The sequence below is a fragment of the Bos taurus genome, chromosome 10 (assembly GCF_002263795.3).
Source record: "Bos taurus isolate L1 Dominette 01449 registration number 42190680 breed Hereford chromosome 10, ARS-UCD2.0, whole genome shotgun sequence".
Taxonomy (NCBI): domain Eukaryota; kingdom Metazoa; phylum Chordata; class Mammalia; order Artiodactyla; family Bovidae; genus Bos; species Bos taurus.
Window position 1 is genome coordinate 101,178,374 of NC_037337.1, and position 26,999 is coordinate 101,205,372.

The 26,999-nt window shown below is 46.9% G+C and overlaps 1 protein-coding gene across 6 annotated transcripts in view; it reads right to left on the reverse strand.

Annotated features, from left to right (window-relative positions):
- FOXN3 (forkhead box N3) overlaps positions 1-26,999 on the reverse strand; it is a 448,976-nt gene that overhangs the window by 346,649 nt on the left and 75,328 nt on the right. The window contains exon 1 of one of the 6 annotated variants that reach the window (XM_010809629.4): positions 9,112-9,322. The exons of the other annotated variants lie outside the window; for them this stretch is intronic. The gene's annotated coding sequence lies outside the window, so the exon portion shown is untranslated. Of the gene's footprint in view, positions 1-9,111; positions 9,323-26,999 lie in introns of those variants that run through there. 6 annotated transcript variants of the gene reach the window in all.

Genomic DNA, 26,999 nt, shown 5'->3' on the forward strand with positions numbered 1-26,999 from the left:
TAGAAGTCCTAGCCATATGCCACTGGTGCATGAATTTGAATATCTGAAAGGTAATCTAGAAACGAGCGTGTTTCCAACTCTCCTTACCAACAACAGTAATTCATAGCAACCACACGTTTTGTAGATGGAGCCACTTCCCCACGTGAGAGACAACAGGAGCACAGACGGAGTCCGGGGCGGGAGTCTGCTCAGCCTGGTGAGTTACGAGCCTGTGACCTTCCCCGGGTCTCAGCCTCTCCGAAGCTCAGCTTGGGCATGGATAAGGACGCAATAATGATTCATTCCTCCCTGGACCTATTAACCCATAAATGTTTCAAGTTTGGTTAACAATTGGATGAAAAAATCAGAAGACCATGCACAACGGCTCCTTCCGAAAGACATATGTCACACCATGAAACAAGCTCTAATTCTAAGCCCATTGGATTTTCACTTCTTTCTATTTACCCACATAGCCGGAAAGGAAATGACCCAGGGCCAAGCCAGCAGCAGGGGCTCCCTCCCTTCTTGTGTGTGCCCATGGCCGGACGGCAGGAGCCTCCAGCCCCAGCAGGGACGGTTTCCTGACAGTGCCCAGCGAGCGTTGCTCATTCTGTCCCTGGGCCAGGCCTCTAAGTGGGTCACTCAGCCAGGAAACACACAAGCTAAGGATCACGTGATCACTAATCCACTCACATGCATTCAGGGGATGCCAATCCCCGCAAGACTGAAATCCAAGGTGCTATGTTAGCCCACTTCCACAACTATGTGTCAAGAATCCAACTCATATGTTTGCAAGATGCCTACCACGCCACGGGGTGGTCCAAACGCTGCACGTGCTGACGCCAGCACACTCGGAAATGGGAAATGGGTGTGACAGAAGTGAGCAATCTCGCACCAACCTATGGAGATGCTGGGAGAGCAAAACGAGAGCATTCCTGCTGGATCTGCCCTGGCAATAAATCCCAGTGGACTGCCCTGCAACGTGGTCCAGTGGATGGAAACTGGAGATCTTCCCAAGGGCACCAGGGAGAGCCAGGGCAGGGCAGAGAGCCACAGCTCTGTGTGAGAGAGGGTGAGAGCGTCCACGACACCCTGGGCCAGCCACCAACGGACCGATGCGTCTCCCTTGTCTCCCCTGCCACCGTTCTCCCAATCAGAGCCCCAAGTCTGGGGGAAATCTCCAAGGAGGGGCTTCATGTTCCTTGGCAAGACCCTCTTCTCGGTGTAAACTCTTCTTCAGATGACACCTTGGGATGCCCTGACGGTCCAGTGGTCAAGGACCTGCCTTGCAAAGCAGGGACAGCGGTTCGATCCCTAGTCCAGGATGACCCCACATGCTGTGGGGCAGCTGAGCTCTGGAACCCGTACTCAGCAACGGGAGAGCGGCCCCCGCTTGCTGTAACTGGAGAAAGCCCAGGTGCAGCAAAGCAGACCCAGCACGGCCAAAGTGATAAACAAACAGGATGACAGCTTAGGATATGACCAGGCTAACCTCCCTGTCAAGGCAACCATGGCCCTCAAGACCCACTTCCCAATCCCAGTGTTACCACTTCCCAATCCCCCAATCCTTCTAGAGCTCCTAGATCTAACCCACATGTATCCCAGCAGCTTCCAAACCTGACAAGACCTTGTCACGAAGCACTCTGCTCCTTGACAGGCCTCCAGGAATCCTAGAGGTCTCGAATGATCTCCGTCCCCCACAAAGAAACCACATAAAGGGGGGTGTGACCAAGGGCTGGAAGGGATGCCTGGTCTATGACTCGGTCCCCTGCACGGCCTCTGCCTGGTTAAGTTGTGACGGTCGCATCTTTTCCCTGCAGCCTGAACGTGATCAGAGGTGTGGCGTGCCCAAGGGAGTCTTGGTGCTGGCTGTGAACGTGATGTCTGTGTGTGCATGTTAGTTGCTCAGTCGCTTCCAACTTTTTGCAACCCCATGGATTGTAGCCCACCAGGCTCCTCTGCCTGTGGGATTCTCCAGGTAAGAATACTGGAGTGGGTTAGATTCCCTCCTCCAAGGGATCTTCCCGACCCAGGGATCGAACTCGGGTCTCCTGCATTACAGGCGGATTCTTTACCGTCTGAGCCGCCAGGGAAGCCCGTGGTGTTTGCTCACCTGCTGTACTCTGTCAGTTGCCTAGAATTACACAGCTAATAAAACACTGTCCCTGAACTCATCTGCTTTACACAGCGTGGACAGCAGCTGATTAAGCAGTCGGTCAAGTGAGCCCAGAAGCCCGTCTCACAGGACAAGAGCAAAGATCTGAAAATACCCGATCCCAGCAAGCACTGGGCTCATCTGGAACTGCAAGTCGGTAAGGTGAGACGCAGCTATCGAGTGACCCCACCAACGGAACACGGCAGTAACAGCTGAAGACAGCTTTCCTAGAGCCCCCAGCAGGCCAGGAGGCACTTGGGAAAGCTGCGGATTTGATCACAGCCCCAAACCGACGTTCAATTAGCAGCTCCCTAATTGAGCAAGTGCTTTGCTGAAAAGGTCCTTCTGCTCGCTTGCAAGGCATGCATCAGCCTCCCTTAACTTCATCATAAGAAGAAAGCCCAAGTTGTATTCTGGAAGAGATCAACCCTAACTTTACGTAGGTCACACTACGTAACTTACTGACCTACATGAACAATGGGAAGGTGTGACTCATTTGGAAACAGCCAAGAAAGGCCAAAGCCTCGGTTCCTTAACCCACGGTAATCGGAGAGTAACATTAATAGGCGTTTGCCTCAACCTGTTCATCAGCGCTCCAGTCATTAAACCATCAGGAGCAGGGAGAGGACTTCACACTCGTTTAAAAAAAAAAAAAGAGCATGCTAGTATGTAGTGACCTAAGCGTGGAAATCACACATTTAAAAATAGCTCTCAAAAGCATTTATAGAATGAAGTCTCTAAAACCTGCCTAGGAAGTAGAAATGATTATTATTATAACCTCACCTGGTCAATAAGCAGCCTGATACCCAAGCATCTGAGGTGACCTGCCTCAACTCCCCAGAAGTTAACACAGGCTCACCTCACAGGTATTTGGGGCTTAGTTCCAGACCACCGAGATAAAGCGAGTATCACAGGAGTTTTTGGTTTCACAGGGCTGGCAAAGCTATGTTTATGCTATGCAGTGGTCTATTCAGTGGGCAACAGCATTGTCTAAAACAGTAACATACATACCTTACGCATTGCTAAAAAGAACACCAACCCTCACTGGGAGCCTTGAGCAAGCCGTGATCCTTTCACAATTGTAAGATTAGAGCTCACTGACCATTGTAACAAATATAATCACACCGAAACAGTTTGAAATACCGCGAGAATTACCAAACCGTGACACAGAGACACAACGTGGGCAAATGGTGTTGGAAAAATGGCCCCAAAAGACCTGCTCGTTGCAGCGTTGCCACAAACCTTCAATTGGTTAAAAAAATTAAAAAAAGAAAAAATCTTGGAAGCACAATAAAATGAGGTATGCACGTAACAGCCGAGCCAGAATTAGACCGTCGAGATTCCAGGCTCCATGCCCAGGCCACAGGGCGGTGTCTCTGCCTCACGAGGGGGAGTGCGTGACGCCCGATGCTAATATGGCCCAGTCAGTACAGCATCAGAAGCGACTCTCCACGCACCCTCAGAGGTAACGTGCCTTTGAGCATCTGGAACCACTGGGCCCATGAGGGATCTAGCCAGAGACGATAGGAGCTCTGTCTACAGAGCAGCCACCACACCTGTGGTTCTGCTCAAAGCACACACCTGCTGAAGGTGGGTGAGCAGTGTTACACGCTCAGAGAAGGCACCACTGTCCCTCTCACGGGACCGAGTGCGCGAGCCTGCTCAGTCGCTCAGCTGTGTCCGACTCTGCAACCCCGTGGACTGTAGCCCACCAGGCTCCATGGGATTCTCCAGGCAAGAACACTGGAGTGGGTTGCTATGCCCTCCTCCAGGGGATCTCCGGGACCCAGGGATCAAACTCACGTCCCTGCATTGCCAGGCGGATTCTTTACCACGGAGCCTCCTGGGAAGCCCCTTGGGCATCTGGAACACTCTGTTTAGAGATAAGAGCACATCCTGGGAATCACACAGTGTCCAGAGTATCAGCTCCCCACGCATCGTCTCGACCTCTACCATCTCAGAGAGAGTCTGGTCTGATGGATGCGGAACATGATGGCAGGGGAGGGACATACTAGGAAAGAGAGAAGGACTCGGCCAGAGCAGAGAGCGTCAAGGCCACTCTAGTCTCCTCACTGCACTCAGGAGGAAACTGAGGAATCAACGGGCAGTGAAGGTCCTGCCCAAGGCCGCCACACACAAGCGGACGTGCTCTGAGCAGGGGCCTCCGATGACCGGTCAGACTTGACGTGAAGGAGCCGGCGGACCGCCTGTCCGCAGCTGGCTGTGACGCTGCCATCTGGGGCGGGGCTGAGGGTCTGCGTTTTGAATTAAGTTCAGGGAATGCCGGGGCCGCTGGCCCGTGGAGCCCACACTGAGCAGCAGGATCTGAACACCACACGGTCTGCGACCTTATGACATTAGGCATCACCATGCCACCTCTCCAAACGACAGGCTTTGCACATGGCAAGAATGAAATACTTCCCATCAGTTGGTCCTTTAAAAGTATACATCCTTAAAAAAACAGTATATGTCCCTGACACCTCTTTTTTCTTTACATTGTTTTTATTTTATAATAATTTTATTGTTTTTTAATTTTCCCTTCTTCTATTGGAAAAACTGTGGTGTTGGAGAAGACTCTTGAGAGTCCCTTGGACTGCAAGAAGATCCAACCAGTCCATCCTAAAGGAGATCAGTCCTGGGTGTTCATTGGAAGGACTGATGTTGAGGCCGAAACTCCAATACTTTGGTCACCTGATGCAAAGAGCTGACTCACTGGAAAAGACCCTGACGCTGGGAAAGATTGAAGGCAAGAGGAGAAGGGGACGACAGAGGATGAGATGGTTGGATGGCATCACCGACTCAGTGGACATGAGTTTGAGTAAACTCCGGAAGTTGGCGATGGACAGAGAAGCCTGGTGTGCTGCAGTCCATGGGGTCGCAAAGAGTCGGACATGACTGAGTGACTGAACTGAACTGATTGGAAAAACTAGTATGTCTACATACTTTAACATGTCACTTCAAAGGCAAATCCCAGAGTTAATTTAAATGTTTTATATTTTTAAATAAAATTTAAAAGGATCCATTCTTCATAAACACACAGAATTGATGATTATTTAATAAAATCCGCATGAATAAATGGCTTCACTTTATTCTCTGTCCTTGACTTCTTAAAGATATTTTTAGCCCTTGATATTTGTATATAACAAAATAAAACTCAATGGTCATCACCCCCCCCCAAAAAATATATATATATATATATATATAAGTCCTTCTGGGGAATTCCCTGGCAGCCTATTGGTAAGGGCTCCATGCTTCTCCTGAAGGGGCACAGGTTCAATCCCTGGTCAGGGAGCTAAGACTCCATGTGCCACAGCTGAGAGTTCGCAAGCCACAACGAAAGATCCTGCACGCTGAAACTAAGATCCCGCAAGTCCTGTGGCACAGCCAATTAAAAAAAAAGTGTATGTCCTTCTCCACAGCACTTACAACTATTTGCAAATGACATATATCATTTACTCTGCTCACTGTCCATCTGTCCACTAGTCTGTCCGTCCCAGGAGGGCGAGGATTTTGTCTGTGCTGTTCACGGCTGCATCTATTCCAGTGTGTGACACCTAAATATTTGCGAAGTAAAGAAAGAGTTTAATATTTAGTGGAAATTGTAAAGTGCCAACTATCATTCTCAAAAACTTCAGTGATTGCCTGCATACTTCTAATGGTATTTTTCCATCTGAAGAAACTTCTTGGGAGATTTCAAAAGGATCCGTTGTATTTTTATCTTGTCTCGCAAGCACGGGCTTCACGGGGAAAGGCATTCCCCGTGTTCCTCAGCTCTCATTCACCATTCAGCCTGGACTCCTCCTCCTTCCCCCTCATGGGACCCACACAGACAAGACGCAGATCAAAACTGGCAGGCAGATCTCCCCAGGAGAGGGGCCTCCCACTCCTATGTGCAGACAGGGATGCGTGGAGAAAAGCTGGAAGCAGGGAGGGAATCCCTCAGCATGCAGGCAGAGATGGTGATGATCGGGGAGGCACGTGACTCACGCAGGGTCTCACTGCCGTGATGGCAGGGCCGGGGCTCGAGCCCACACCCCCTAGCTCCCTATACTCTTCACACTGTGCTTGTCCTCATCAACAAAATCTGGGATCTGCTTTGAGAACCGACTTCAGCTCCAAAACCCACAACAAGGATCCAGAAAAAAAATCTCACAATATTCACGGAACCAAAGAGAGTCCTGCACACACTGCAGGCAGCCTGAGCTGAGCAGACGGGACTGCGTGTCCAGCGTAAGCCCAGGACCCCTGCTGCCCTCTGGGCTGGCCATGCATCTCGCCAGTTCACATCTTCAAGCACAAAGGCCAAGGCCGTGAGCAGCTCCTCCTAAATTCCCAGAAGCTATGTGACCACTGGTCACGGGCACGTCCAGAAGGACAGTGCATTTTCAGAGCATGGAAATTCCAAGACTTTGAAGTCACAGAGTGAAATGAATGACCAAGTTCTCCACCACTTGATTTTTCCCCAAAGTATACTTCTGCTCGAATACAAGTGTGTTCAGTTGCTCAGCTGTGTCGGACTCTTTGAGATCCTATGGACTGTACTCCTCTTGTCCTCTTGTCCTCTCCAGACAAGAATCCTGGAGTGGGTTGCCATTTCCTCCTCCAGGGGCGCTTCCCAACCCAGGGATGGAACCCGTGTCTTCTGCACTGAAGACGGATTTTTTTTACTACTGAGTCATCAGAGAAGCCCCATACACACCATCCCCAAAGTGCACGCCTGGCCACAGCGGGCCTGGAGGCATTCCTGAGTGTCCAGACAGTCCCTCAACTCACATTCAGATCATTCTTGGGGTCAGGGTTCTCAGAAAACCTGCCTGGCTTATAATTCACATTATAAATCACATTCACTCAGAGTTCAGAAGCCTAAAGGTCATCCCCTAAAGGCCCTAAACCTAAATTAACCTAAATGAGGTTTGTGGTCCTCATATGAACAGTGCAGATTCACTAGAGGCGAAAAAGGGCAGTATGCTGCTTCCAGAAAACAGAAAACCCCTGTTCTCAGCCATCTGCCTACACTTTCCACAGAACAAACAGCTCTGTCTGTATGGTTCCAGAGCAGAGCACTGGAGCACTGCTCCAGAGGGGTACTGGGCGCATAACCAGCTGCTTGGGCTCTCTAGAGGAGGAAAGGCTTCTCCTCTACCCTCTTCAGTTCTGTGCCTGGAACCTGTGAATTAAACTGGCAAAAGCCAGATTAACAGAAGAACGAACACACAAATTGTACTCGATGTTAATATTTTTACATGGGACAGGTGACTTCACAGAAAGAAATGACACCCAAAGAATCAGTTAGACCCAGGGGCTTATACACTTTTAACAAAGAATGATAAAACTACAGAGATGGGATATAATAAAGGAAAAACGGGTTAATGGGAAAGTGATTTGGAAGTATATGGGGGAAACGAATGGGAGAGAAGGGCTATTCTAGGAAAAAGGTGTCTCTGTGCAGACGCATCTCGGCTTCAAATCCCCTTCTCCAATGATAAGAACATTTCCCTCTTCCTGGTGGAGTGGGACGCCTTTCTCCCAGGAAGCCCAGGCTCTGCTCGGAAGTGGAGATGGGGAGGGCAGAGCTCCCTCCCTGAAGCCGCTGCTTCTCCAGAGCCTTCAGCTCCAAGTGATCAGCAGGCCGAAGTGGCAGGTTTGGGGGTGGCATGTTCTCACCTCCTCAGGACGGGGTAGCAAGGCCTGCCAGGTGGCTTGGGGACAGACTCTCGCGTGGCAAAAGTTATCAGCGTGAAATACAAGATACCGGCAGTCTCAGCTTCCTCAAGCCCTACCTCTCAGATGCAGACATGGTACTGAACCGTGTCTCCAGGGCCACTGTTTTTGAGTTTGCTTGGTTTTGATCTCAAAACCGTAAGTACTGTCACACCAACTGTAACAGTCTCTTTCCCTTTCTTTCTCTCTTTCTCTCTGACACACACACATACCATTCCCGACACTAACAGAAAAGTTGATTGAATTTCCAGATGAACTACAAGGGAAGGGGACACAGATCTATCTTTGTTTTTTTCCCAGGATGCCAGAGGCTCATGGGAAAGCACGGCTGGAAAACCAGGTGAAGATGCTGATAATGGGAAAGAAGATGCTAAGGAGACAAGCCAGAAGGGAGGAGAAGGTGCTCAGGAAGCGGAAAGAGGTGAGTGAGAGAAGGAGAGGATGGGGAATGGGAGAGGCTGTCTTCACAGCCAGGTGAGCAGGCCTCCCCTCCCAGCGCACAGACCTGCACGGCCGGGGCAACGGAGCAACTCTGCCCAGGTAGGGCTTTTCTGCCGCAGGTCAGAGGGACCAGCTAGTGTCAATGCATTTGCCCTTGGCCCTCGGCATCACTCAGACTCGAGACCTCAGCATCTGCAGTTGTAAACTCAGGCCTCTCCTCACCTCCTCCCCGGGGTGAACCTCTGTGTAAATCACACGCCAAGACAACAGCAATGTTACCTCCATTAAGTGCAATTAAATTGCCAAGGAACATTCCTTATCACGAGATCTTAGAGCCGAGCATCTTGGACCTTAGAAAGGACATCATCAGCTGGAACCAGGCCTCACTACAGAGACTGAGGCCCCGAGAAGTCGGCCAAGGTCGCGCGAGTTGTCAGGAGCAGAGCTTGTTGTCGCTTCCCACTCCCACACTGCCTAGCACACCACGGTTAATTTTAGTTCATCACACACTTGGCTCGTGCTTTCGAGGAATTTTATCGTCCCCACTCCATCTGTGCGTTTTGCCATTCTACAAGCTTCACTCTATTCAGTGCCTCCCATCCATCTATCTGTAGCACTCTCCTTAAAAGAAGAGGGGCTCCAAGAGTTTAAACTGATCGGCATCTGCTTGTCATCTCAACAGCACAGAGATGGCAAAACATTCACAGCTGAGTGTGTTCCATAGTATTCTGAAGGGCTAGTCCTAGACAGAAAATCTGCTTTGGACAGGGTAGAAGAACATTTCTTCCCAAGATTTAGGGCACTAACAAGCTCACCATTGCTGACGTGTGGCACACACTGTCACCCAGGAAGGGATGAAGCTTGACTTTTCAGAAGTGTTTCAAGTACAGGGAAGACCATTTTGGTGGAAACCCGCCAACCAGCATGCATTCAAAGATGCGTAACTGTTAAAATAACAGATGTAACGAAGAGTTAAAGGCTTGGCTTCTAGAACGACCAGTCACGAATGCTGAGGCTGTCAGGCTGCAACACAAGACATTCCTCCGGCCCCTGGTTCCCAAGGGCTGTTTACGGAGCCCTAACTGCGACAGCGTGGTCGCCTCTGGGATTCAGGAGCACGCGTGCCCCTTATCTCTGTCGGGGCATCAGTCAAAAGCCACACCACTCAACATGGCTGCAGGGATTTCAAAATGCCATCAGGTGTGGGCAGAGACAAAAAAATAACACCCAGCTTTCACACTGTCCAAATTAAGCACCCAAATTATTACAGAAGAGTAGTTACTTCACCCACAAGCTGTGCAAATCAGGGAAGCAGACAGGAACACTGTTGGTGAAGCAGCTACACCCGGAAGGGCTTTTATTTGCGTGCAGATACTGAACGGCAGAGACGGCTATCTGTGCAGATAAACACTTCAGGGACCCTGAGCTTTAGAAAAACGGGGTCTGGCTAAAGTTTCTCCTCTCTCTGATGCTTTAATCTTTTATATCCGCACACAGGCCGGATGGAAATGGAAGCTTCTGCTCCTCTAAGGTGCGGCAGTAAATAAAGTGAACGAAATCACAGGATGAACACACGCTTGGTATTCTACGTGCGGTAACTTGTCTTTCTGCTGTCACATAAGTTCTGTCTTCTGTAATTAGGATGGCACTTAGGAATCTGGTGGCTCAGTAGTAAAGAATCCGCCTGCCAGTGCAGGAGATGCGGGTTCAATCCCTGGGTCGGAAAGAGCCCCTGGAGAAGGAAATGGCAACCCACTCCAGTACTCTTGCCTGGAGAATCCCATGGACAGAGGAGCCTGGCCGGCTACAGTCCATGGAGGTCAAAAAGTGCTGGACACGACTTAGCAACGAAACAACAACAGGAGTTGAGAAAATACAACGGCATTCAGTGGCCTCCCAGGCCCTGGGACAGGAACCGGCTCAGCCTACCCGCGTGCACTCTGCAAAGCGCACGGTCTGGCCAGGGGCCCCGTGCACAGTATCAGTCCTGAACTGCTCACCTTGACCCGGCCACGGACCTCACCTGCACTCTTCCACGCTCTCCTGGCACTGACTTTACCCCTGCCCTCCTGTCTGAGCTGCCCCTCTGGGGCCGGTCACCTTTGGTCATCTGCTTGGCCACCCAGGCTTTCCTGAAACACAGCTGCTGTCCCGACTCTCCAGGTGAGCCGCCAGGGGGGCTCCCCCCACCCACATGAGGACTGGGGCCTTGCCTAGCATATGCCCAACCAAAAAGGCGAGCTTTCTACACTCCCTGGGCAGTGCACGACTCCAGCCATGTAGAAGGTTAAAGAGATGGAGGCCATATCCCCAGCCTTCTAGAAGCTTGCAATTTCATTAGGAGTACAGACGTAACCAGTCTATCCCCCTGTCAATGCAGTGGAATAGAGGAGCCCAGAAGAAACAGAATGAAGACCAATCAGGGAAAGCATCACCGGGGAGATGACCCTGCATGAGCAGGTTTTAGACAGATGCAGGGCATTCATTCACTCATTCATCCATTCATTTGCCCAACAAAGCCTGCTCCGTATTCTCCACATATATAGGTTTAGGGTACTCTAGCTAACACATGGATAAATATGCCAGGGAGCTTCCAGGAGATGGTATGCACACCAACATCTATAACACTGAGTTGGTCGTAACGAGGGCTGAAAGAGCGACTGTAGAAGCCCTAGCTTTCCTTGGAAACTGTCATCTCTTTTCACGGCCCTCGCCGCTACGAAGATCAGCAGAGGTGCTTCCAGGTTTAAACAAATGAGCTGGAGATGACCCACGTGTATTGGCCCACAGGTTGTTCATTTCTTCACTGAACTCTGAGACCTGTTAGCTCAAAAGCCTACTGATGCCAAACTCAAATTTGTACATATCCAATTATTTTAAAAATAGCCCAGACAAGCAGATTTTCAGTCATTTAGAAACAACCTGCTTTGCATACACCACAGAACTCCACCTAGCCTGTGCCGGCCATCAATAAGACAGGCTCTTGTGGTTGTAAGACCCTCAGCCACCAAAGCCCTTTAGAGCTCAGGGACCTAGAGACTCCCCAGCACACTGCTGGGTGACATCACCTAAACACAGGCAAACCCCGTCTCCCATTATGCTCTCCCCTGGACCTTCCACGTCCTCCTCTTCCGAGGACCTACCCCAACCCTCCAGCTGGAGTCCCGAGAAACAGCCCTGCCCTGAGGGCCATCTCCCCTCCCCTCCATGCAAACCTGCCCAGGAACCGCCCAGAAGAGCTTGCGTGCACCCCTGCCACCTCGGGGTCAGGTTTTTCTCCTTGATCAGCCCTCCGATCACGGGAACGCTCTCCTGCAGGCTGCCACATTTATTACACGTCACCTTGCTCTCCGAGCCTGGGCCGACTGAAGGAAGGAGACATACCTAACCCAAGCTACACATGCCCGATTATCTTTCTTGGGAATATAGAATCGGGATTCAGAGAACAGGAAACAGCAAGTTAGGCACTGAAGCTTCCTTAAAATACGTTCTAAACCACTCCAAGAACAACGAAGTTTGTTTAAAGGGGCCTCTGTTAATTGCAATGAAACTTGGCTAAATACCTTAGGAGCAAGAAAGCCCCACACAGAGCAAGATGAGTTTCAACCGTTGACAATCAGGGAAGACTTCGCGGAGGAACGGGAATTGGAATTGGGCCTCAAAGAATGAGTTCTTCACACGCACTCATCCGCAAGCAGGTGAACGCGCATGGAACCTGCTCAGTGGGGAGGGAGACCAAGCTGGAGGCAACTGTGAAGTTGGAGGGGTGAGGAAGAATGAGGTCAGACAGGTGGGCTGCACCCAAATGCAAATGCCCGTGACGCTCAGGTGGTAAGCCAGAGGGGGCCAATTTATCTGAAGGAAAACCAGGTTTTTCGCTTCCCTGAAATTCTGAAGCTGTGCTACGTGCTGAGAGTAAAGTCTTGGCGTGAAGTTGAAGTGACGCGTTTCTATTCACTCTGCCTCCCTACCTTCACCTCTACCTTCTACCTCCTTTACCTAAGCTATAAACTATGAAGGATCGTGAAGATGAATGTAAAGGCAGCTGGCTTCCAGAACTACCAATATCCCACCCTCTGTGAGCAAGGAGACCCCGTGATAGGCAATGACGATCTGAGGAAGCTGTCTGAGCAAGGAAGAAACTAAGACTGTGATACCCTAGGGAGTTTTGGGCAAAGATGTTGAAGATGGTTTGGAGAAGAAAGGCCTAGAGCCAGAAGGTCAAGTATAACAGGATAAAGCTCATCCTGGAATGAGGCCAATAGGAATGGAGAGACCACAGCCCACAGTCCCTCAAGGAGAAGCAGGAGACTGGGACTCACTAGGGGCTGAGCAGGGCAGCCACGCTCTGTTGGTAGCGGGCAAGCCAAGGCAGGGTTAAGAACCTAGAGCCAGAGATAAAACTTTAAACGTTAGGGAAAGAGGAGAGTCTGCTTCTAATAATAGGAGAAGGGAATCTAATAGAATAATCCCCTTCCAAATAACAAATATTGAACTTTAGATTTAAAACACATTAGGAGTCACAAACTCCAGTATTCTTGCCTGGAGAATCCCAGGAACAGAGGAGCCTAGTGGGCTGCTGTCTATGGGGTCACACAGAGTCGGACACGACTGAAGCGACTTAGCAGCAGCAGCAGCAGAAGTCACAAAAGTGGCAAAAACCGTCTACACTTGAATGAAGGAAAAGGAAATAGATGGAATTTTTGTTTTTTAAGACCAGTACACACCAACTTCCATGATAGCTCAGTTGGTAAAGAATCCGTCTGCAATGCAGGAGACCCTGGTTTGATTCCTGGGTCGGGAAGATCCGCTGGAGAAGGGATAGGCTACCCACTCCAGTATTCTTGGGCTTCCCTGGTGGCTCAGCTGGTAAAGAATCCGCCTGCAATGCAGGAGACCTGGGTTAGATCCCTGGGTTGGGAGGATCCCCCAGAGAAGGGAAAGGCTACTCACTCCAGTATTCTGGCCTAGAGAATTCCATGGACTATACACCCTTGGGGTGGCAAACAGTCCGACATGACTGAACGACTTTCACTTCCACTTTTCACTTACACGCCTTCACTAGTGAGTGCTGCATGAGGCACTGAAAAACTTGGATAGAAAACCCTCCAGGTGTCACAGCTTAAGGAGCTGCTTAAGACAGCCGGAGGCATCCTCAGCAGCAATCAAGTGAGGGGTGAAATTCCAGAAAAGGAGAATCTGAGAAAAGTCCCACTTTCTGTGGTAAAAACTGTGCCCAAATCTGTGGCTATATGTGTGTGAGGAAGACTGCAAGCTTCAGTCAAAGGTTAAGAGAACTGAAAAGACTTAGCTACTGTCCAACAAAAGAAAGACAGGGCTTGGAATCAGACTTAGTTCAAGATAACTCCCTGATGAAAGAAAACAAAACAATCAACATTTTTCAAGAATAACAGAATCCAGAGTATCTAAAATGTATCATCCACAACATCCATATTACAATCCAAAATGAGTACACACACAGCAACAATAAAATACTACATGCATTGGAGAAGGAAATGGCAACCCACTCCAGTGTTCTTGCCTGGAGAATCCCAGGGATGGGGGAGACTGGTGGGCTGCCGTCTATGGGGTCACACAGAGTCAGACACGACTGAAGTGACTTAGGAGCAGCAGCAGCAGCGTACACAAGAGAAATGTCAAAAGCAATCCTAAAGGCTGATCCCTATAAAACCCATATTTTCGAATTACAAAGGTTTTAAAAGCCTATTCAAACTATGCACGTGGTATTTTATCACAAAAACTCTATTCACAGCATAAACAAAATATGCTTATAATGAACAAGAACCAAATAGAACCAAATGAAAAATAAAAATCTGAAATCATAAAGTCTCCTGAATAGCCTTAAGAGCAAAATGGAAAGAAGAAAGTATATGAACTTGAAGACAATGTATTTTAGTCTATAAAACAGAGAGAAATAAAGACTGGAAAAAATTAGAGTCTTGAGGATCTATGAGACTGCCTTCTATTTCTCTATCTACCAATGTCATGTATAGCAGTTAAAGTCTGAGAAGAAGAGGAGAGAAGGATGGGAGAGAAAGAATGAGAAGCAAAAGATTTAAACATTCTAAATTTCCCAATTTGCTTAAAGGCCTAAATTTTCACATTTAAGAAGGCCAGTAAAAACCAAATGAGATATAGAAAGCCAAACCACACCCAGACACATGACAGCTGAACTCCTGGAGGAAAAAAATAAAATAAAAAGCAGAGACAACATGATGGACGCACCCAGATGGGCATGTAACACGTTAGGCAGAGAGGACCTGCCTGACAGATTGAGACAGAGGTGACAGCACACTGCTCGTCGGAAACAATGCAAGTCAGGGGACAGTGGAGCCGTCTGTGAAGGGCTGAAGCGAAAAACCGTCAAGTTAGAGTTTTACAGCCAGTGAAAACAGCTTTCAAAGCAAAGTGAAATACAGACGTTTTTCAGACATACGAGAGCTAAAGAATTCATCACCAGAAGATCTGCACCTTAAGGAAGTTTAAAGGAAGTCATTCAGGAGGAAGGAAAGTGATACCAGGCAAAAATTCAGATATGTACTAAACAATCAAAAACACCAGACATGGTGTGTAGGCTAACATAAACACCTGTTTTTCCTATTATTTAAATCCCTTTAAAAGGCAATTGATTATTTACAGCAAAAATAATAACAATGAGTGATAAAGTTTATGACAGACACAGAAATAAAACTTATGAGAACAATAACACAGAGACCAGGAGAAAAGAAATATTGATGTACTCGTCTAACATTCTTACACCATATACTAACTAGCACACTGCCACTTGAAGGCAGACGGCATGAGTTAAAGACGTGCTACAAACACACACTACCAGTAAAGCGACCACCGCAGCAATACAACCCACTGAAGCATGAAGTCACAGAGCGAGAGGATGACAGCAGACACGCCACACCAATACCAGTCTGAACTAAGCTGGGATGGCTCGACTACCACCAAAGTATTTCCAATTAAGTAATGGGTAATTTCATAACGATAAAGGAGCCAACTAATCAAGAGATCTTAACAGCCCTTGACGTTTAGACATCCAATTACAGAATTTTTAAGTGCATGAAAAAAAGCACCAGAACTGCAAGGAAAAATCCACAATGATAGTCTGAGATCTCAGAACTAATGGAACAGACAAACAGGAGGCCAGTGAGGACAGAGGATGTGGACACTGTCAACAAAGCCGAGCCAACGCCAAGAGCACTGCACCCAACGACGGGACGCTGCACGTCAAGCGCACACGAAGCACTGACCAGGGGAGACGACCCTCTGAGCGCGAAGCACGCCAGTGTGTGAAAGGCGCTGGCGGCAAACACGGACGTTCTCTATCCATCATGGAATTAAATTGGAAGTTAATAACAGAATGAACTTTGGAAAATTCTTAAATATTGTAATTGAAAAATAAATAGCACATCTCTAAATAACCCATAAGACAAAGAAGCAGTCAAAAGAAAAATCAGAAAGTATTTTGAACTGAATGAAAAAAAAAAAACATATTGCAATTTGTGGGGCACTGCTAACGCAGACGTAGAGGAAAGTTTAAAACACTAAATGCTACATTAAAAAAGAAAGAAAGTCTCAAATTAATAGCTTTATTATCCTCCATCTTAAGAAACTAGGGAGAAAAAAAATGTAGATGAAACCCAAAGCAAGCGGAAGAAAGGAAATAATAGACTCAAAACTAAATACAATAGAAAACAAAAAATATAGGAAATAAATCAATGAAAATAGAAAATAGGTCTCTGAGGTCAATAAAACTAATAAATCTCTAATTAATATTACCAGGTAAATGGGAGAGAAAGAAAAAATTGCAAAAATCAGGAATGAGAATGGTGATATCACTACAGCTTATATATATTAAAAATGGGCATTATGAACAACTTTATGCCAATAAATTCAATAGTTTAAATTAAGTTGACAAGTTCCATGAAACACACGAATTAAGAAAAGTCAATAGGGAAAACAATCTGAATAAGCTTACATTTATTAGAGAGACTGAACTTTCAGGGAAAGATATATTCCCATGAAAAAGACTCCAGGTCCGAATGATTTCAGTGATGAATTCTACCAAACATTTAAGGAAAAAATAATACTAACTCCTCACAAATACTCTCAGCAAATTGAAGAAGACAGAATGCTTTCCACTGTATTCTATGAGATGAGGATCACTCCAAAACCAAAACCAGGCAAAAAAACACACACACACACAAAAAACAAACACCAAGAGCCATCAGGAACATACATGTGGAAATTCTTAACAAAAATGTCTAACAAGGCTTCCCTGGTGGCTCAGAGGTAAAGAATCCGCCTGCCAGTGCCGGAGACAAGAGTTTGATCCTTGGTCCAGGAAGATCCCACAAGCCTCAGGGCAACTTAGCCCATGCACCATGGATACTGAGCCTGTGCTCCAGAGCTCGGGAGCCACAGCTACTGAGCCCACTGCCGCGAGGACTGAAGCCCGAGCGCCCTCGAGCCCGTGCTGCTCAAGACAAGCCACTGCCATGGAGACAGGCCCCACTCAGCACAGCTGGGGAAACGCCTGCACAGCAACGAAGACCCAGCACAAGCAACAGTGAATACTTGACAAAAAATTTAATGTTTACCAAATTAAATTCAGTGAAAGATGTATCATTCACACACACACACACATAACCAACTGGGGTTTATTCCAGGGATGCAGGGTTGAACAATGTTAGAAAATTCAATCAACATAATTCACCATGTGCTGTGCTGTGCTTAGGCACTCGGTTGTGTCCAGCTCTTTGTGACCCCATGGACTGCAGCCCGCCAGGCTCCTCTCTCCGTGGGATTCTCAGGCAAGAACACTGGAGTGGGTAGCCATTCCCTCCTCCAGGGGGTCTTGCCAACCCAGGGATCAAACCCAGGTCTCCTGCATTGCAGACGGACTCTTTACCGTCTGAGCCACCAGGGAAGTCTAACTCACCATAGTAACGACTAAAACAGTCATATGCTCACTTCAGTAAACATGTGAGAAAATCCAATAGCTTTTCTTGGTAAAAATCAGCAAACAAGGAATAGAAAGGAACTTCATCAATTTAATTAAGAACACAATTTTTTTTTTTAATCCCATAGCTACTATCATACCTAAAGATGAAAGACTGAATTCTTTGTTCCTAAGATGAGGAACAGGCAACATTTTCTGTTCTCACCACTTCTATTTAATATTTTATTGTAGGTTCTAGTCAGAACTTTCAGACAAGAAAAGGCAATCAGATGAGAAAGGACAAAGTAAAATTGTATTTGCAGATGATGTAATCATCTTTGTACAAAATCTCAAACAACCTGCAGAAAAGATGCTAGAACTAGTAAGTGAGTTCAGCAAGGGTGAAGAATACAGCATCAGTATACAAAAACAGCTATATTTCTATATCTTGGCACACCATCAGAATTGAAAAGACAATTTACAATACGATATAAACATTAAAATACTGAAGGATAAATCTGACAAAAGATATGGAAGACCTGTATGCTAAGAACAAGGGCCTAAAGAAATGGTGAGATATACCATGTTCATGGATTAGAAGACTCAATTCATTAAAATATTAATTCTCTCCAAATTAATCTGGATTCAACATAATCTCAATCAAAATCCCATCACTTTTTTGGTAACAGCTGCCAAGATGATTAACAATTTACGTAGAAGTACAAAGGACCCAGAATAGCCAAGACAACCTTCAAAAAGAACGAATAGGGAGGAACTGCACTGCATAACCCTGAGATGTATTATAAAGCTACAATAATCAAGACAGTGTGATACTAGCATTAAGACGGACAAACAGATCAGTGAAGCAAAATGCTGACTCCAGAAACAGATTCATAGGTGTTTGGTCAACCGACTTTAAACAAAGGTGCAAAAGCACTTCAGTGGGAAAAGAAAGTTTCAACAGATGGTTCTGGAACAATTTGAAATCCATATCGTTAAAAATGAATTTCAGTACATACCCTGTAATATATACAAAAATTAATTGAAAATGGATCACAGAAATGAATACAAAACTATAAAACTTTTAGAGAAAAACATAAGGGAAAACCTCTGTGAATCTCATGTTAGGCAAATACCTCAGTTATAACACTAAAAGTTCCATCCTTAAAAGAAAAAATTGATAAACTGGACTTCAAAATTAAGAATGCCTGCTCTTTGAAAGACACAATTAAGAGAATGAAAATATAAGTTATAGATTGTAATAAAATATTTGCATACAGTTCAGTTGTTCAGTCGTGTCTCATTCCTTGTGACCCCATGGACTGCAGCACGCCAGGCCTCCCTGTCCATCACCAACTCCCACAGTTACTCAAACTCATGTCCATTGAGTTGGTGATGCCATCCAGCCATCTCATCCTCTGTCATCCCCTTCTCCTCCTGCCCTCAATCTTTCCCAGCATCAGGGTCTTTTCCAAGGAGTCAGTTCTTTGCATCAGGTGGCCAAAGTACTATAGTTTCAGCTTCAGCATCAGTTTCTTCCAATGAATATTCATGACTGATTGCCTTTATCATATCTGATCAAAAAAAAACTTGTATCTAAAATATATTTTAAAACTCTCAAAACTCAATGATAAGTAAATAATCCACCTGACAATACACTGGGGAAAAGACGTCAACGGGCACTTCACTGAAGAAGCTTCCTGCGTAGCTCAGTCAGGGAAGCATCTGCCCACAGTGTGGGAGACATGGGTCAGGAAGTTCCCCTGGAGAAGGACACGGCAACCCACTCCAGTATTCTTGCCTGGAGAATCCCATGGACAGAGGAGCCTGGCGGGCTACAGTCCACGGGATCGCAGAGTCGCACACCACTTATCACTATCTTTCTTTCTTACTAAAGAAGATATATTAATGACAAATAAGAACATGAAAAGATGCTCAATAATATAAGTCAGCACAGAAATGCAAATTAAATCTATAATGAGAAACCACCACTACATATCTGTTAGAATGGCTAAAATTTGTAAAGACCCACCAAATTTTGGCAAAGATGTGAAGCAACTAGAACTCTCATACGCTGTTGGTGGGAATGTAAAATGGTACAAATACTTTGGGAAACATTCTGGCAGTTTCTTAAAAATTAAACATACACCTACCATACAATCCAGGCATTTCACTCTTAGGCATTAACCCAAGAGAAAAGCATATGAAAGCATATGACCATACAGAGATCTGCACACAAATATTCAGGGCAGTTGTATTTCTGATAGCCAAAAACTGCAAACACTCAAAGGTCTATCAGAAAGTGAATGAAAAAATAAATTCTGGTATGTTCATTCAAAGGAATATCACTCAGCAGTAAAGAGAGAGCAGTGTTCACACACACTACAACATGGATGAAGCTAAAATAATTATACTGAATGAAAGAAGCGAGACACACCTCCTCACGCCATGCTCCACACTTGCACTAAACACATCCACACACCATGTGACCCCGTTTATGTAAATTTATAGGCAGTGCCTCCACGGTGACGGAAGGCGGATTAAAGTTCACTTGCCTACTTGAAGGAGGGAAGGGATGAAAGGAGAGATTACAGAGAGGAAAAGACGCTTTGGCAGGTGACGAATATCTTCACTACTTTGATTTGTCAGATGGATTCACAGGTGTATACATATGTCAAAGCTTACCAAATGGCACATTTTGAATATGTACAGTGTACTATTCATCAGTGATACCTCAATAAAGGTAATTTCTGGAAAGATTACCTATATGTTTAGACATGCTTCTTAATGCTTTTGACCCGTGTATTTCTATAGTATAAAAGGAATCAAACCCTAGGTCCCTACATAACCCACAGGGCATGCATACATGCTCAGTCATTCAGTGTCCAACTCTTTGTGACCCCAAGGACTGCAGCCCCCCAGGCTCCTCTGTCCATGGGCTTCTCCAGGAAGAACGCTGGAGTGGGTTGCCATGCCCTCCTCAAGGGGATCCTGCCCACCCGGGGATAGAACTCACATCTCCTGCATCGCCTGCATAGGCAGGCAGATTCTTTGCCGCCATGCCACCTGGGAAGCCCATAACCCATAGTAGCCAGCCACAAAAACCTAATTTCTTTAAGTCTCATGTAAAAATTGATATACATAAGCAAAAAAAAAATGGTATGCAAGTTACTGCCTAGTCCATAAATAATTTGTGTTTGTTTGAATATAAGCAGAATGTTCAACATGAATTACTAGTCAGACTGTGTAACACTGTCTCCTCCCCGTACAAATCTTCAGGTGAAACAGGCACCTTAAGATGTACCCTGCTTTCTTTATGGCACAGCTTACCCTGGCACACGACTAAAGGAGAATTTTAAATTTTGGCAGCACCATCGTGAAGTCTAGAGGCTTTGACTGTCTCCTTAGAGTGTTTCTCTCCCTCCACCATTCCTCTTTCTTTAACTTGTAATCGCTGGGAAACAAGGGCAGGAAATATACTTGCCAATGTCAGGCACTATTTTCCTCTTTTAAGGAGGTAACAGCTACGAATTCCAAATGTTTGTCACTTAATCAATTTGAAAGAAAGGAAAATGCATTAGACTTTCCATTTACCCAGGAAAGGGACACTTTGGGTTCTAATTCACTGAACTTTCTAGCTATTCCAGAACATCTTTTTCCGCTGTTGTTCACTTTCTCCTGGATTAGACAATGCCTCCAGATTATAATTATGGGCTTCAGGTTTCATTACACAGTCTTGTGGCTGTTGAGAAGAATCCGCAGCGAAGTGGCCCTCTGCCCCAATCTCCCGTCTATAGGCTCATCTGTCTGCCACGGTCTCCCGAGTACTTGCAAAACTTTAGGGCAGAATGTGCAAAGAATGAATCTGATGAGATGAGCTCCTTTTTTTAAATGATAAACAATTTAATGATAAATAATTTCACTATACTTCTTAGGTGAGTGATTTAAAATAAATATGTCATTTTCTCTAGAATTAAGAAAATGATCAAAAATTATTTCTTGGAATAATACAGAGTTGAACTCGTCTCAGCGAGTTCAGCTGTAGCCAGGTGGACCTCAGCTTGCCAGAGAAGATGCTGTCAGAAAGATGGCTGTTGCTGTTTAGTCACTGAGTCATGTCTGAATGTTTTTCGACCCCATGAACTGTAGCCCACCAGGCTCCTCTGACATGGGATTCTCAGGTGAGAACACCGCAGGCTCTGGGAGGGCTCAGTAAGCGCTAACCCAACAGGAACGCCCACCTCTCAAGGCCGCAGGAGTCTGAGATGGCTGCAGCTGTGAGAAAAGTCTTGAGATACGGGAATAACGGGCTTTGTGCGGTTCCCACCGCCCGGCTCTGGCTCTAACCCAGAACCCAGCAGAGTCCAGTCCTTCTTCCCCTCTGAGCCCTCTACCATCCCTGCAGGCTGCCTGTGTGGTCTGGTCCCAAGGCCACCTCCAGCCACAGTGACTGTCACAGAGCAGTCGCCTGCAAAGGATTAAGTCACTGAATCGCATCTGACTCTGTGCAACCCCATGGACTGTGGCCCACCAGGCTCCTCTGCCCATGGGATTCTCCAGGCAAGAATACCGGAGGGGACTGCCATTTCCCCTTCCAGGGGATCTTCCCAACCCAGAGATCTAACCCACGTCTCCTGCGGCCTCTTCATTGGCAGGCAGATTATTTACCACTGGGCCACCTGGGAAGTCCCATCAATCATGTGGGATCTTATTACAATGCAGATTCTGATTCAGTAGGTCTGGGCTGCAGCCTAAGATGCTGCATTTCTTTTTTTTTTTTTTAATACCTAAAACATTTTGTATTGGGGTATGTGTGTGCTTAGTCACTCAGTCGTGTCCCACTCTTGCAACCCCATAGACTGTGGCCTGCCAGGTTCCTCTGTCCAGGGGCCTCTCCAGGCGAGAACACTGGAGCCGGCTGCCATTTAGCCAATGACTACTCTGTGATAGTTTCAGGTGAACCATGAAGGGACTCGGCCAGACATACTCATGTATCTGTTCTTCCTCAAACCCTCTTCCATCCAGGCTGGCACCTAACACTGAGCAGAGTTCCTTGTTCTACACAATAGATTCTTGTCGGTTTACCGTTTTAAATATAGCGATGTGTACATGACCTTCCCAAAGTCCTTAACTATCCCCTCCTCCTGGCAACCATGAGTTCGCTTTCTAAGTCTGTGGGTCTCCTTCTGTTTTGTAAGTTCATTTGTATCATTTCTTTTCAGATTCCACATATAAGGAATGTCATATATCTCCTTCTCTGTCTGACTTGCTTCACTCAGTACGACTCCAATGGCCTTATATCATCCATTTAATGGCCGAGTAGTATTCCACTGTGTGTATGCACCACCTCGTCTTTATTCATTCCTCTGTGGATGGACATTTAGGTTGCTTCCATGTCTTGGCCGTTGTAAACAGTGCTGGGTGAACACTGGGGCATGGTACACGCATCTTTTGTGGCCACGTTTCTTCTCCAGATATATGCCCAGCAGTGGGACTGCAGGGTCATATGGCAGCTCTGTTTTTACTTTTTTAAGGAACCTCCATACTGTCCTCTGTAGTGGCTGTCCCGGTTTACATTCCCACCAACAGTGTAGGAGGGTCCCAGGTGATGCATCAGCCAGGTGCAACATATATGCAGCTGGTTCTAGTCGACACGTAGCAAGGGCTGAATCTGCAGCGGTTCTCAAAGGCGGTACCTCGACCAGCAGCGTTGGCAACAGCGGGCAGCAGAGGAACAGCAAGTCCCCCAGCCTCACCAGAGACCCCCAGAACCAGAAACCGGTGACAGAGCCCAGCGGTCTGCATGTTAATAAGCCTTCCAGGTGGATTCTGATGCACACGGATAATCCAACCAGCTCCATTTCAACAGGCCTGCCATGGACACTTCTAGAAGAAGCCCAGTTATAGAGGACTATGTTAAACCAGAATGTGTTGCAGTCTTCCAAGAGACATCATCAGCTCTAATTTTTTTTAAAGGAAGAAAATACCATATGAAATACACAAACACAAGAGCTTTCTTGTTGACAAGGTACAATACACATACACCAGCAGCATAATCACGGGCTCCATTTTCACATATTTATAATAAACATGTCACAACCGTATTTTTAAAAACTCTCTTCCCTTTCCAAACTCTACATTTAAATTAGAACACTCAAAACTACGTCTATTCTTAAACTTTACAAACCTTAAATAATGTGTGAGCACATTATGAGACGATCAGGAAAGCACAGCACAGCCCCCGATTCAGAGCGGCAAACAAAACTCTACCCACTGCGAAAACAACATAAGCAAAGGATCTTATTCACAAGCGTGCTGGCGGGTTGATTTTGCCCCAACGTTTCCACCGATAACCCAGTAAGGATGAGGTCAACCAGATGATTGTTTTGAATAATTTCACCATTTACCTAGAGATTTTTTTTTAATTACCACGGTAGGCACCAGATTAAAGAGATCTAGCTGCACATGTAGATAAGAAAGACTCCAAAGATAAATTAGATTGAATCACAGAGAAAGGTAGGAGGCTTACATACCAGAATTCAATAAAAATGAGGAAATATTAATGGAGAAAGAAACTACATTTTTATACTTGGGCTTGCCTCAAGGTCATGCAGAGGATGGAAAGCATATAAAAATTAGTATCTATAAAAAGAGCCGTCGAGAACACAAATAGACATTGATCACACCAAGTTGCTTGCGGCCACATGAACTCAAAGCCAAAAAATTATGATTCCACGCGCTGCCTGCACAGAGGCAGCCACAGGCCAGTCTCCTCCGTCGCGTCCTGTGTTCTTCCCACTGCCCTAAGAAAAGATTCACACCCGCAGATGCCGGGACCGACGGGCCTCTCAAGGGAGCGCCGGGGAACAGCGCCATCAGCACCACCCAGAGGTGGAGACGCTCTTGGCCCCGCCCTGGATCTGTTCAGAACCTGTGTTTTAACAGCACGTCTAAATATGGGGGGGGCATCGGTGGTAAAGAATCCGCCTGCCCATGCAGGAGATGCAGGTTCGATCCCTGATCCGGGAAGATCCCCTGAAGAAGGAAACGGAGACCCATTCCAAGTCTTCTTGCCTGGAAAGCCGCACAGAGTCTGGCGTGCTACAGTCCATGGGGTCACAGAGCCGGACACGACTTAGCAACTGAACCACCACCACTAGATTTGTGGGCATGGCCTCCTCGAGGTGAGCTGCCCAAGCCTGCTTCCGGCCTCTTGGACCCACCTGGATACCCACTGTGACGTCCTGACTTTTTCCTGGTTGCTGCTGGAAATGAAGGTGAGACGCCCTTCTCAATCAACCCAAACTAAAATACCGACACGGGGGGCAGTTCCTTGTAAGGAAGTCAATGGCCTTTATCACACTGTCTTACTTTGGAGTAGAAGTCACAGCGTGACTCCTGTTTCACGGACTGAGAAAAAACAGTTGGGAATTATTGAAGGTCAGTGGTTTCTACTAGCAATTCCCAGGTGATGCAGTGGGAAAGAACCCACCTGCCAATGCGGGAGCTGCATGTTCGAGCCCTGGGTCAGGAAGATCCCCCGGAGAAGGAAATGGAAACCCGCTCCAGGGTTCTTGCCTGGAAATATTCATAGACAGAGGAGCCTGGCGAGGTACAGTCCATGGGGTAGCAGAGTCAGACATGTGTGTGAGCGCATGCACACACACGCACACATGCATGCTTGCACGCGCGCAAGCGTGCACACACATGCGCACACGCACACACGCGCGTGCACATGTACGCATATACAACGCGTGCGCGCACACACACACATGCATGCGCACACACACATGCATGCACACGCACACACATGCACGCACACGCACACACATGCATGCACACGCACACGTGCACACTCGTGACACGTATGCGTGCGCGTGCACGCAACACACATGAGCACAAGCACATACGCGCACACATGCACGCACGCACAACGCGGGCACACGCGTGCGCACACACGCACACAACTAAGAGCTATGTTCCCTCTTATTTTCGCGACACCGTGCCATCTGGTATTCCCCTGGAAACCCCCAGAACAAAAGGGAAAAGCTCCGCGTAAGTCAGGTGGTACACAGTTCTGACCGTTGGACCCATAACTAAGAATGTACTCTTCTTTCCTTCCTTTTTTGCTCCCAACAGTAATCTCGGGTCAAGTCTCAAGCCTGAAGACACCTTAATCAGTATCATCTCACAGCATTTTCCAATCACTTGGAAGTGTGCCAGCATCTGAATGCTGTTGTTTATTTTTTCTTTTTGCCTATTTTGGAGTTCAGAGAGAATATACTTAAGATTTTCTGTATGACAGAAAGAAGTCTCAGGATCCATTTTTTCAAAGGAACACTGGAATTTTCCTTTTCAGCCCTTTGAGAGAGGAGTCTAGCAAACCAAAGACTTGCGCTCTCTCTGGGTTGGCTTCGAAGGCTTCTGCCCCTCACTCAAGAAGGAGGCTTCCAAACCAAAGTACTTACAAGCAAACTGCCCCAGCAGCAAAGAACATCAGAAAAGAAAAAAATCGGGCATCTTCTAGGCCCATGGTTCTCAATCTCTGCTGAAGGTCAGAGTACTCTGGCGAGGTTTTAAAAATCCCAGTGCCCAAGGCACACCCTAGACCCGTAAGTCAAACCTTTGGACACAGAGTATTCTTGGGCTTCCCCTGTGGCTCAATTGGTAAAGAATCCACGTGCAATGAGGGAGACCTGGGTTCGATCCCTGGGTTGGGAAGATCCCTTGGAGAAGGGAACGGCTGCCCACTCCAGGATTCTGGCCTGAAGAATCCCATGGACTCTATGGTCCATGGGGTCACAAAGAGTCAGACACGACTGAGCGACTTTCACTTTCAACTTTCACTTGGGCACAGAACCAGGCACTGAATTTTTTCAACCCCCCAGGTGATTCCAATGCCCATCCAAGTGTGAGAACCCATGAGCCCAGCAGTGACACTGACTCCCACGCAGACGCCACGGGCTCGGTTCCACCCATGGCCCCGCACCTCCAAGATCTACCCCAACTCTTGCCACATGCCGGGCAGCTGAATCTCGGGATATAGACTTCCGCTCACATTCCAGAACCTGCTCTTCTAAAACAGCTGCTTCAGTGGGGGTATATTTCTTTGCAATGCTCTTCTAGTTAATAAATGCTTTCTCATTCCCTTAATATTCCTCCCTGCTAACGCATAACCTACAAACACATGAACAACATGCACGCAAACAGCAGGAGACAGTGAAGAACGGGGAGCCCGGCGTGCTGCCGCCGTGGGGTCACAGAGCCGGATGCGACTAGCGACTGAGCAGCGACAGAGCACAGAGGACAGCTGCTGTATCTCAACAGGGCATTTTCTCTTTACGATTCCATCGTTTGACTCTCGCGTGACACGCCTAATGTTTAAGGAAGCTCAGCTTTTCTTTCTTTCTTTTTTTTTTAACTGGCGGTGAAATTTCAGCTGGAAATCTACTCTAAAAGATCTTCAAGAAACAGCCCAAGTAAGAACACGGCTGTATTTATTTTTTATGAGTAGCTGAAGGCTGATCAAAACGTTCCTCCAAAGTCACAAAATGTGCAACCCTGGCGTTTTTCAGGGCTCTTTTTTTGGCACACTGAACACAGGTCAAGACACAAAACAGCATTTTATTTTAATTATTCTTCTTGAACCTCCTGCATCTCCAAGCATCGATTCTTAAAGAAACTCATTCATGGTTAGCAGATAATGCAGCCGTTTTCACCCTGCAGTGACCA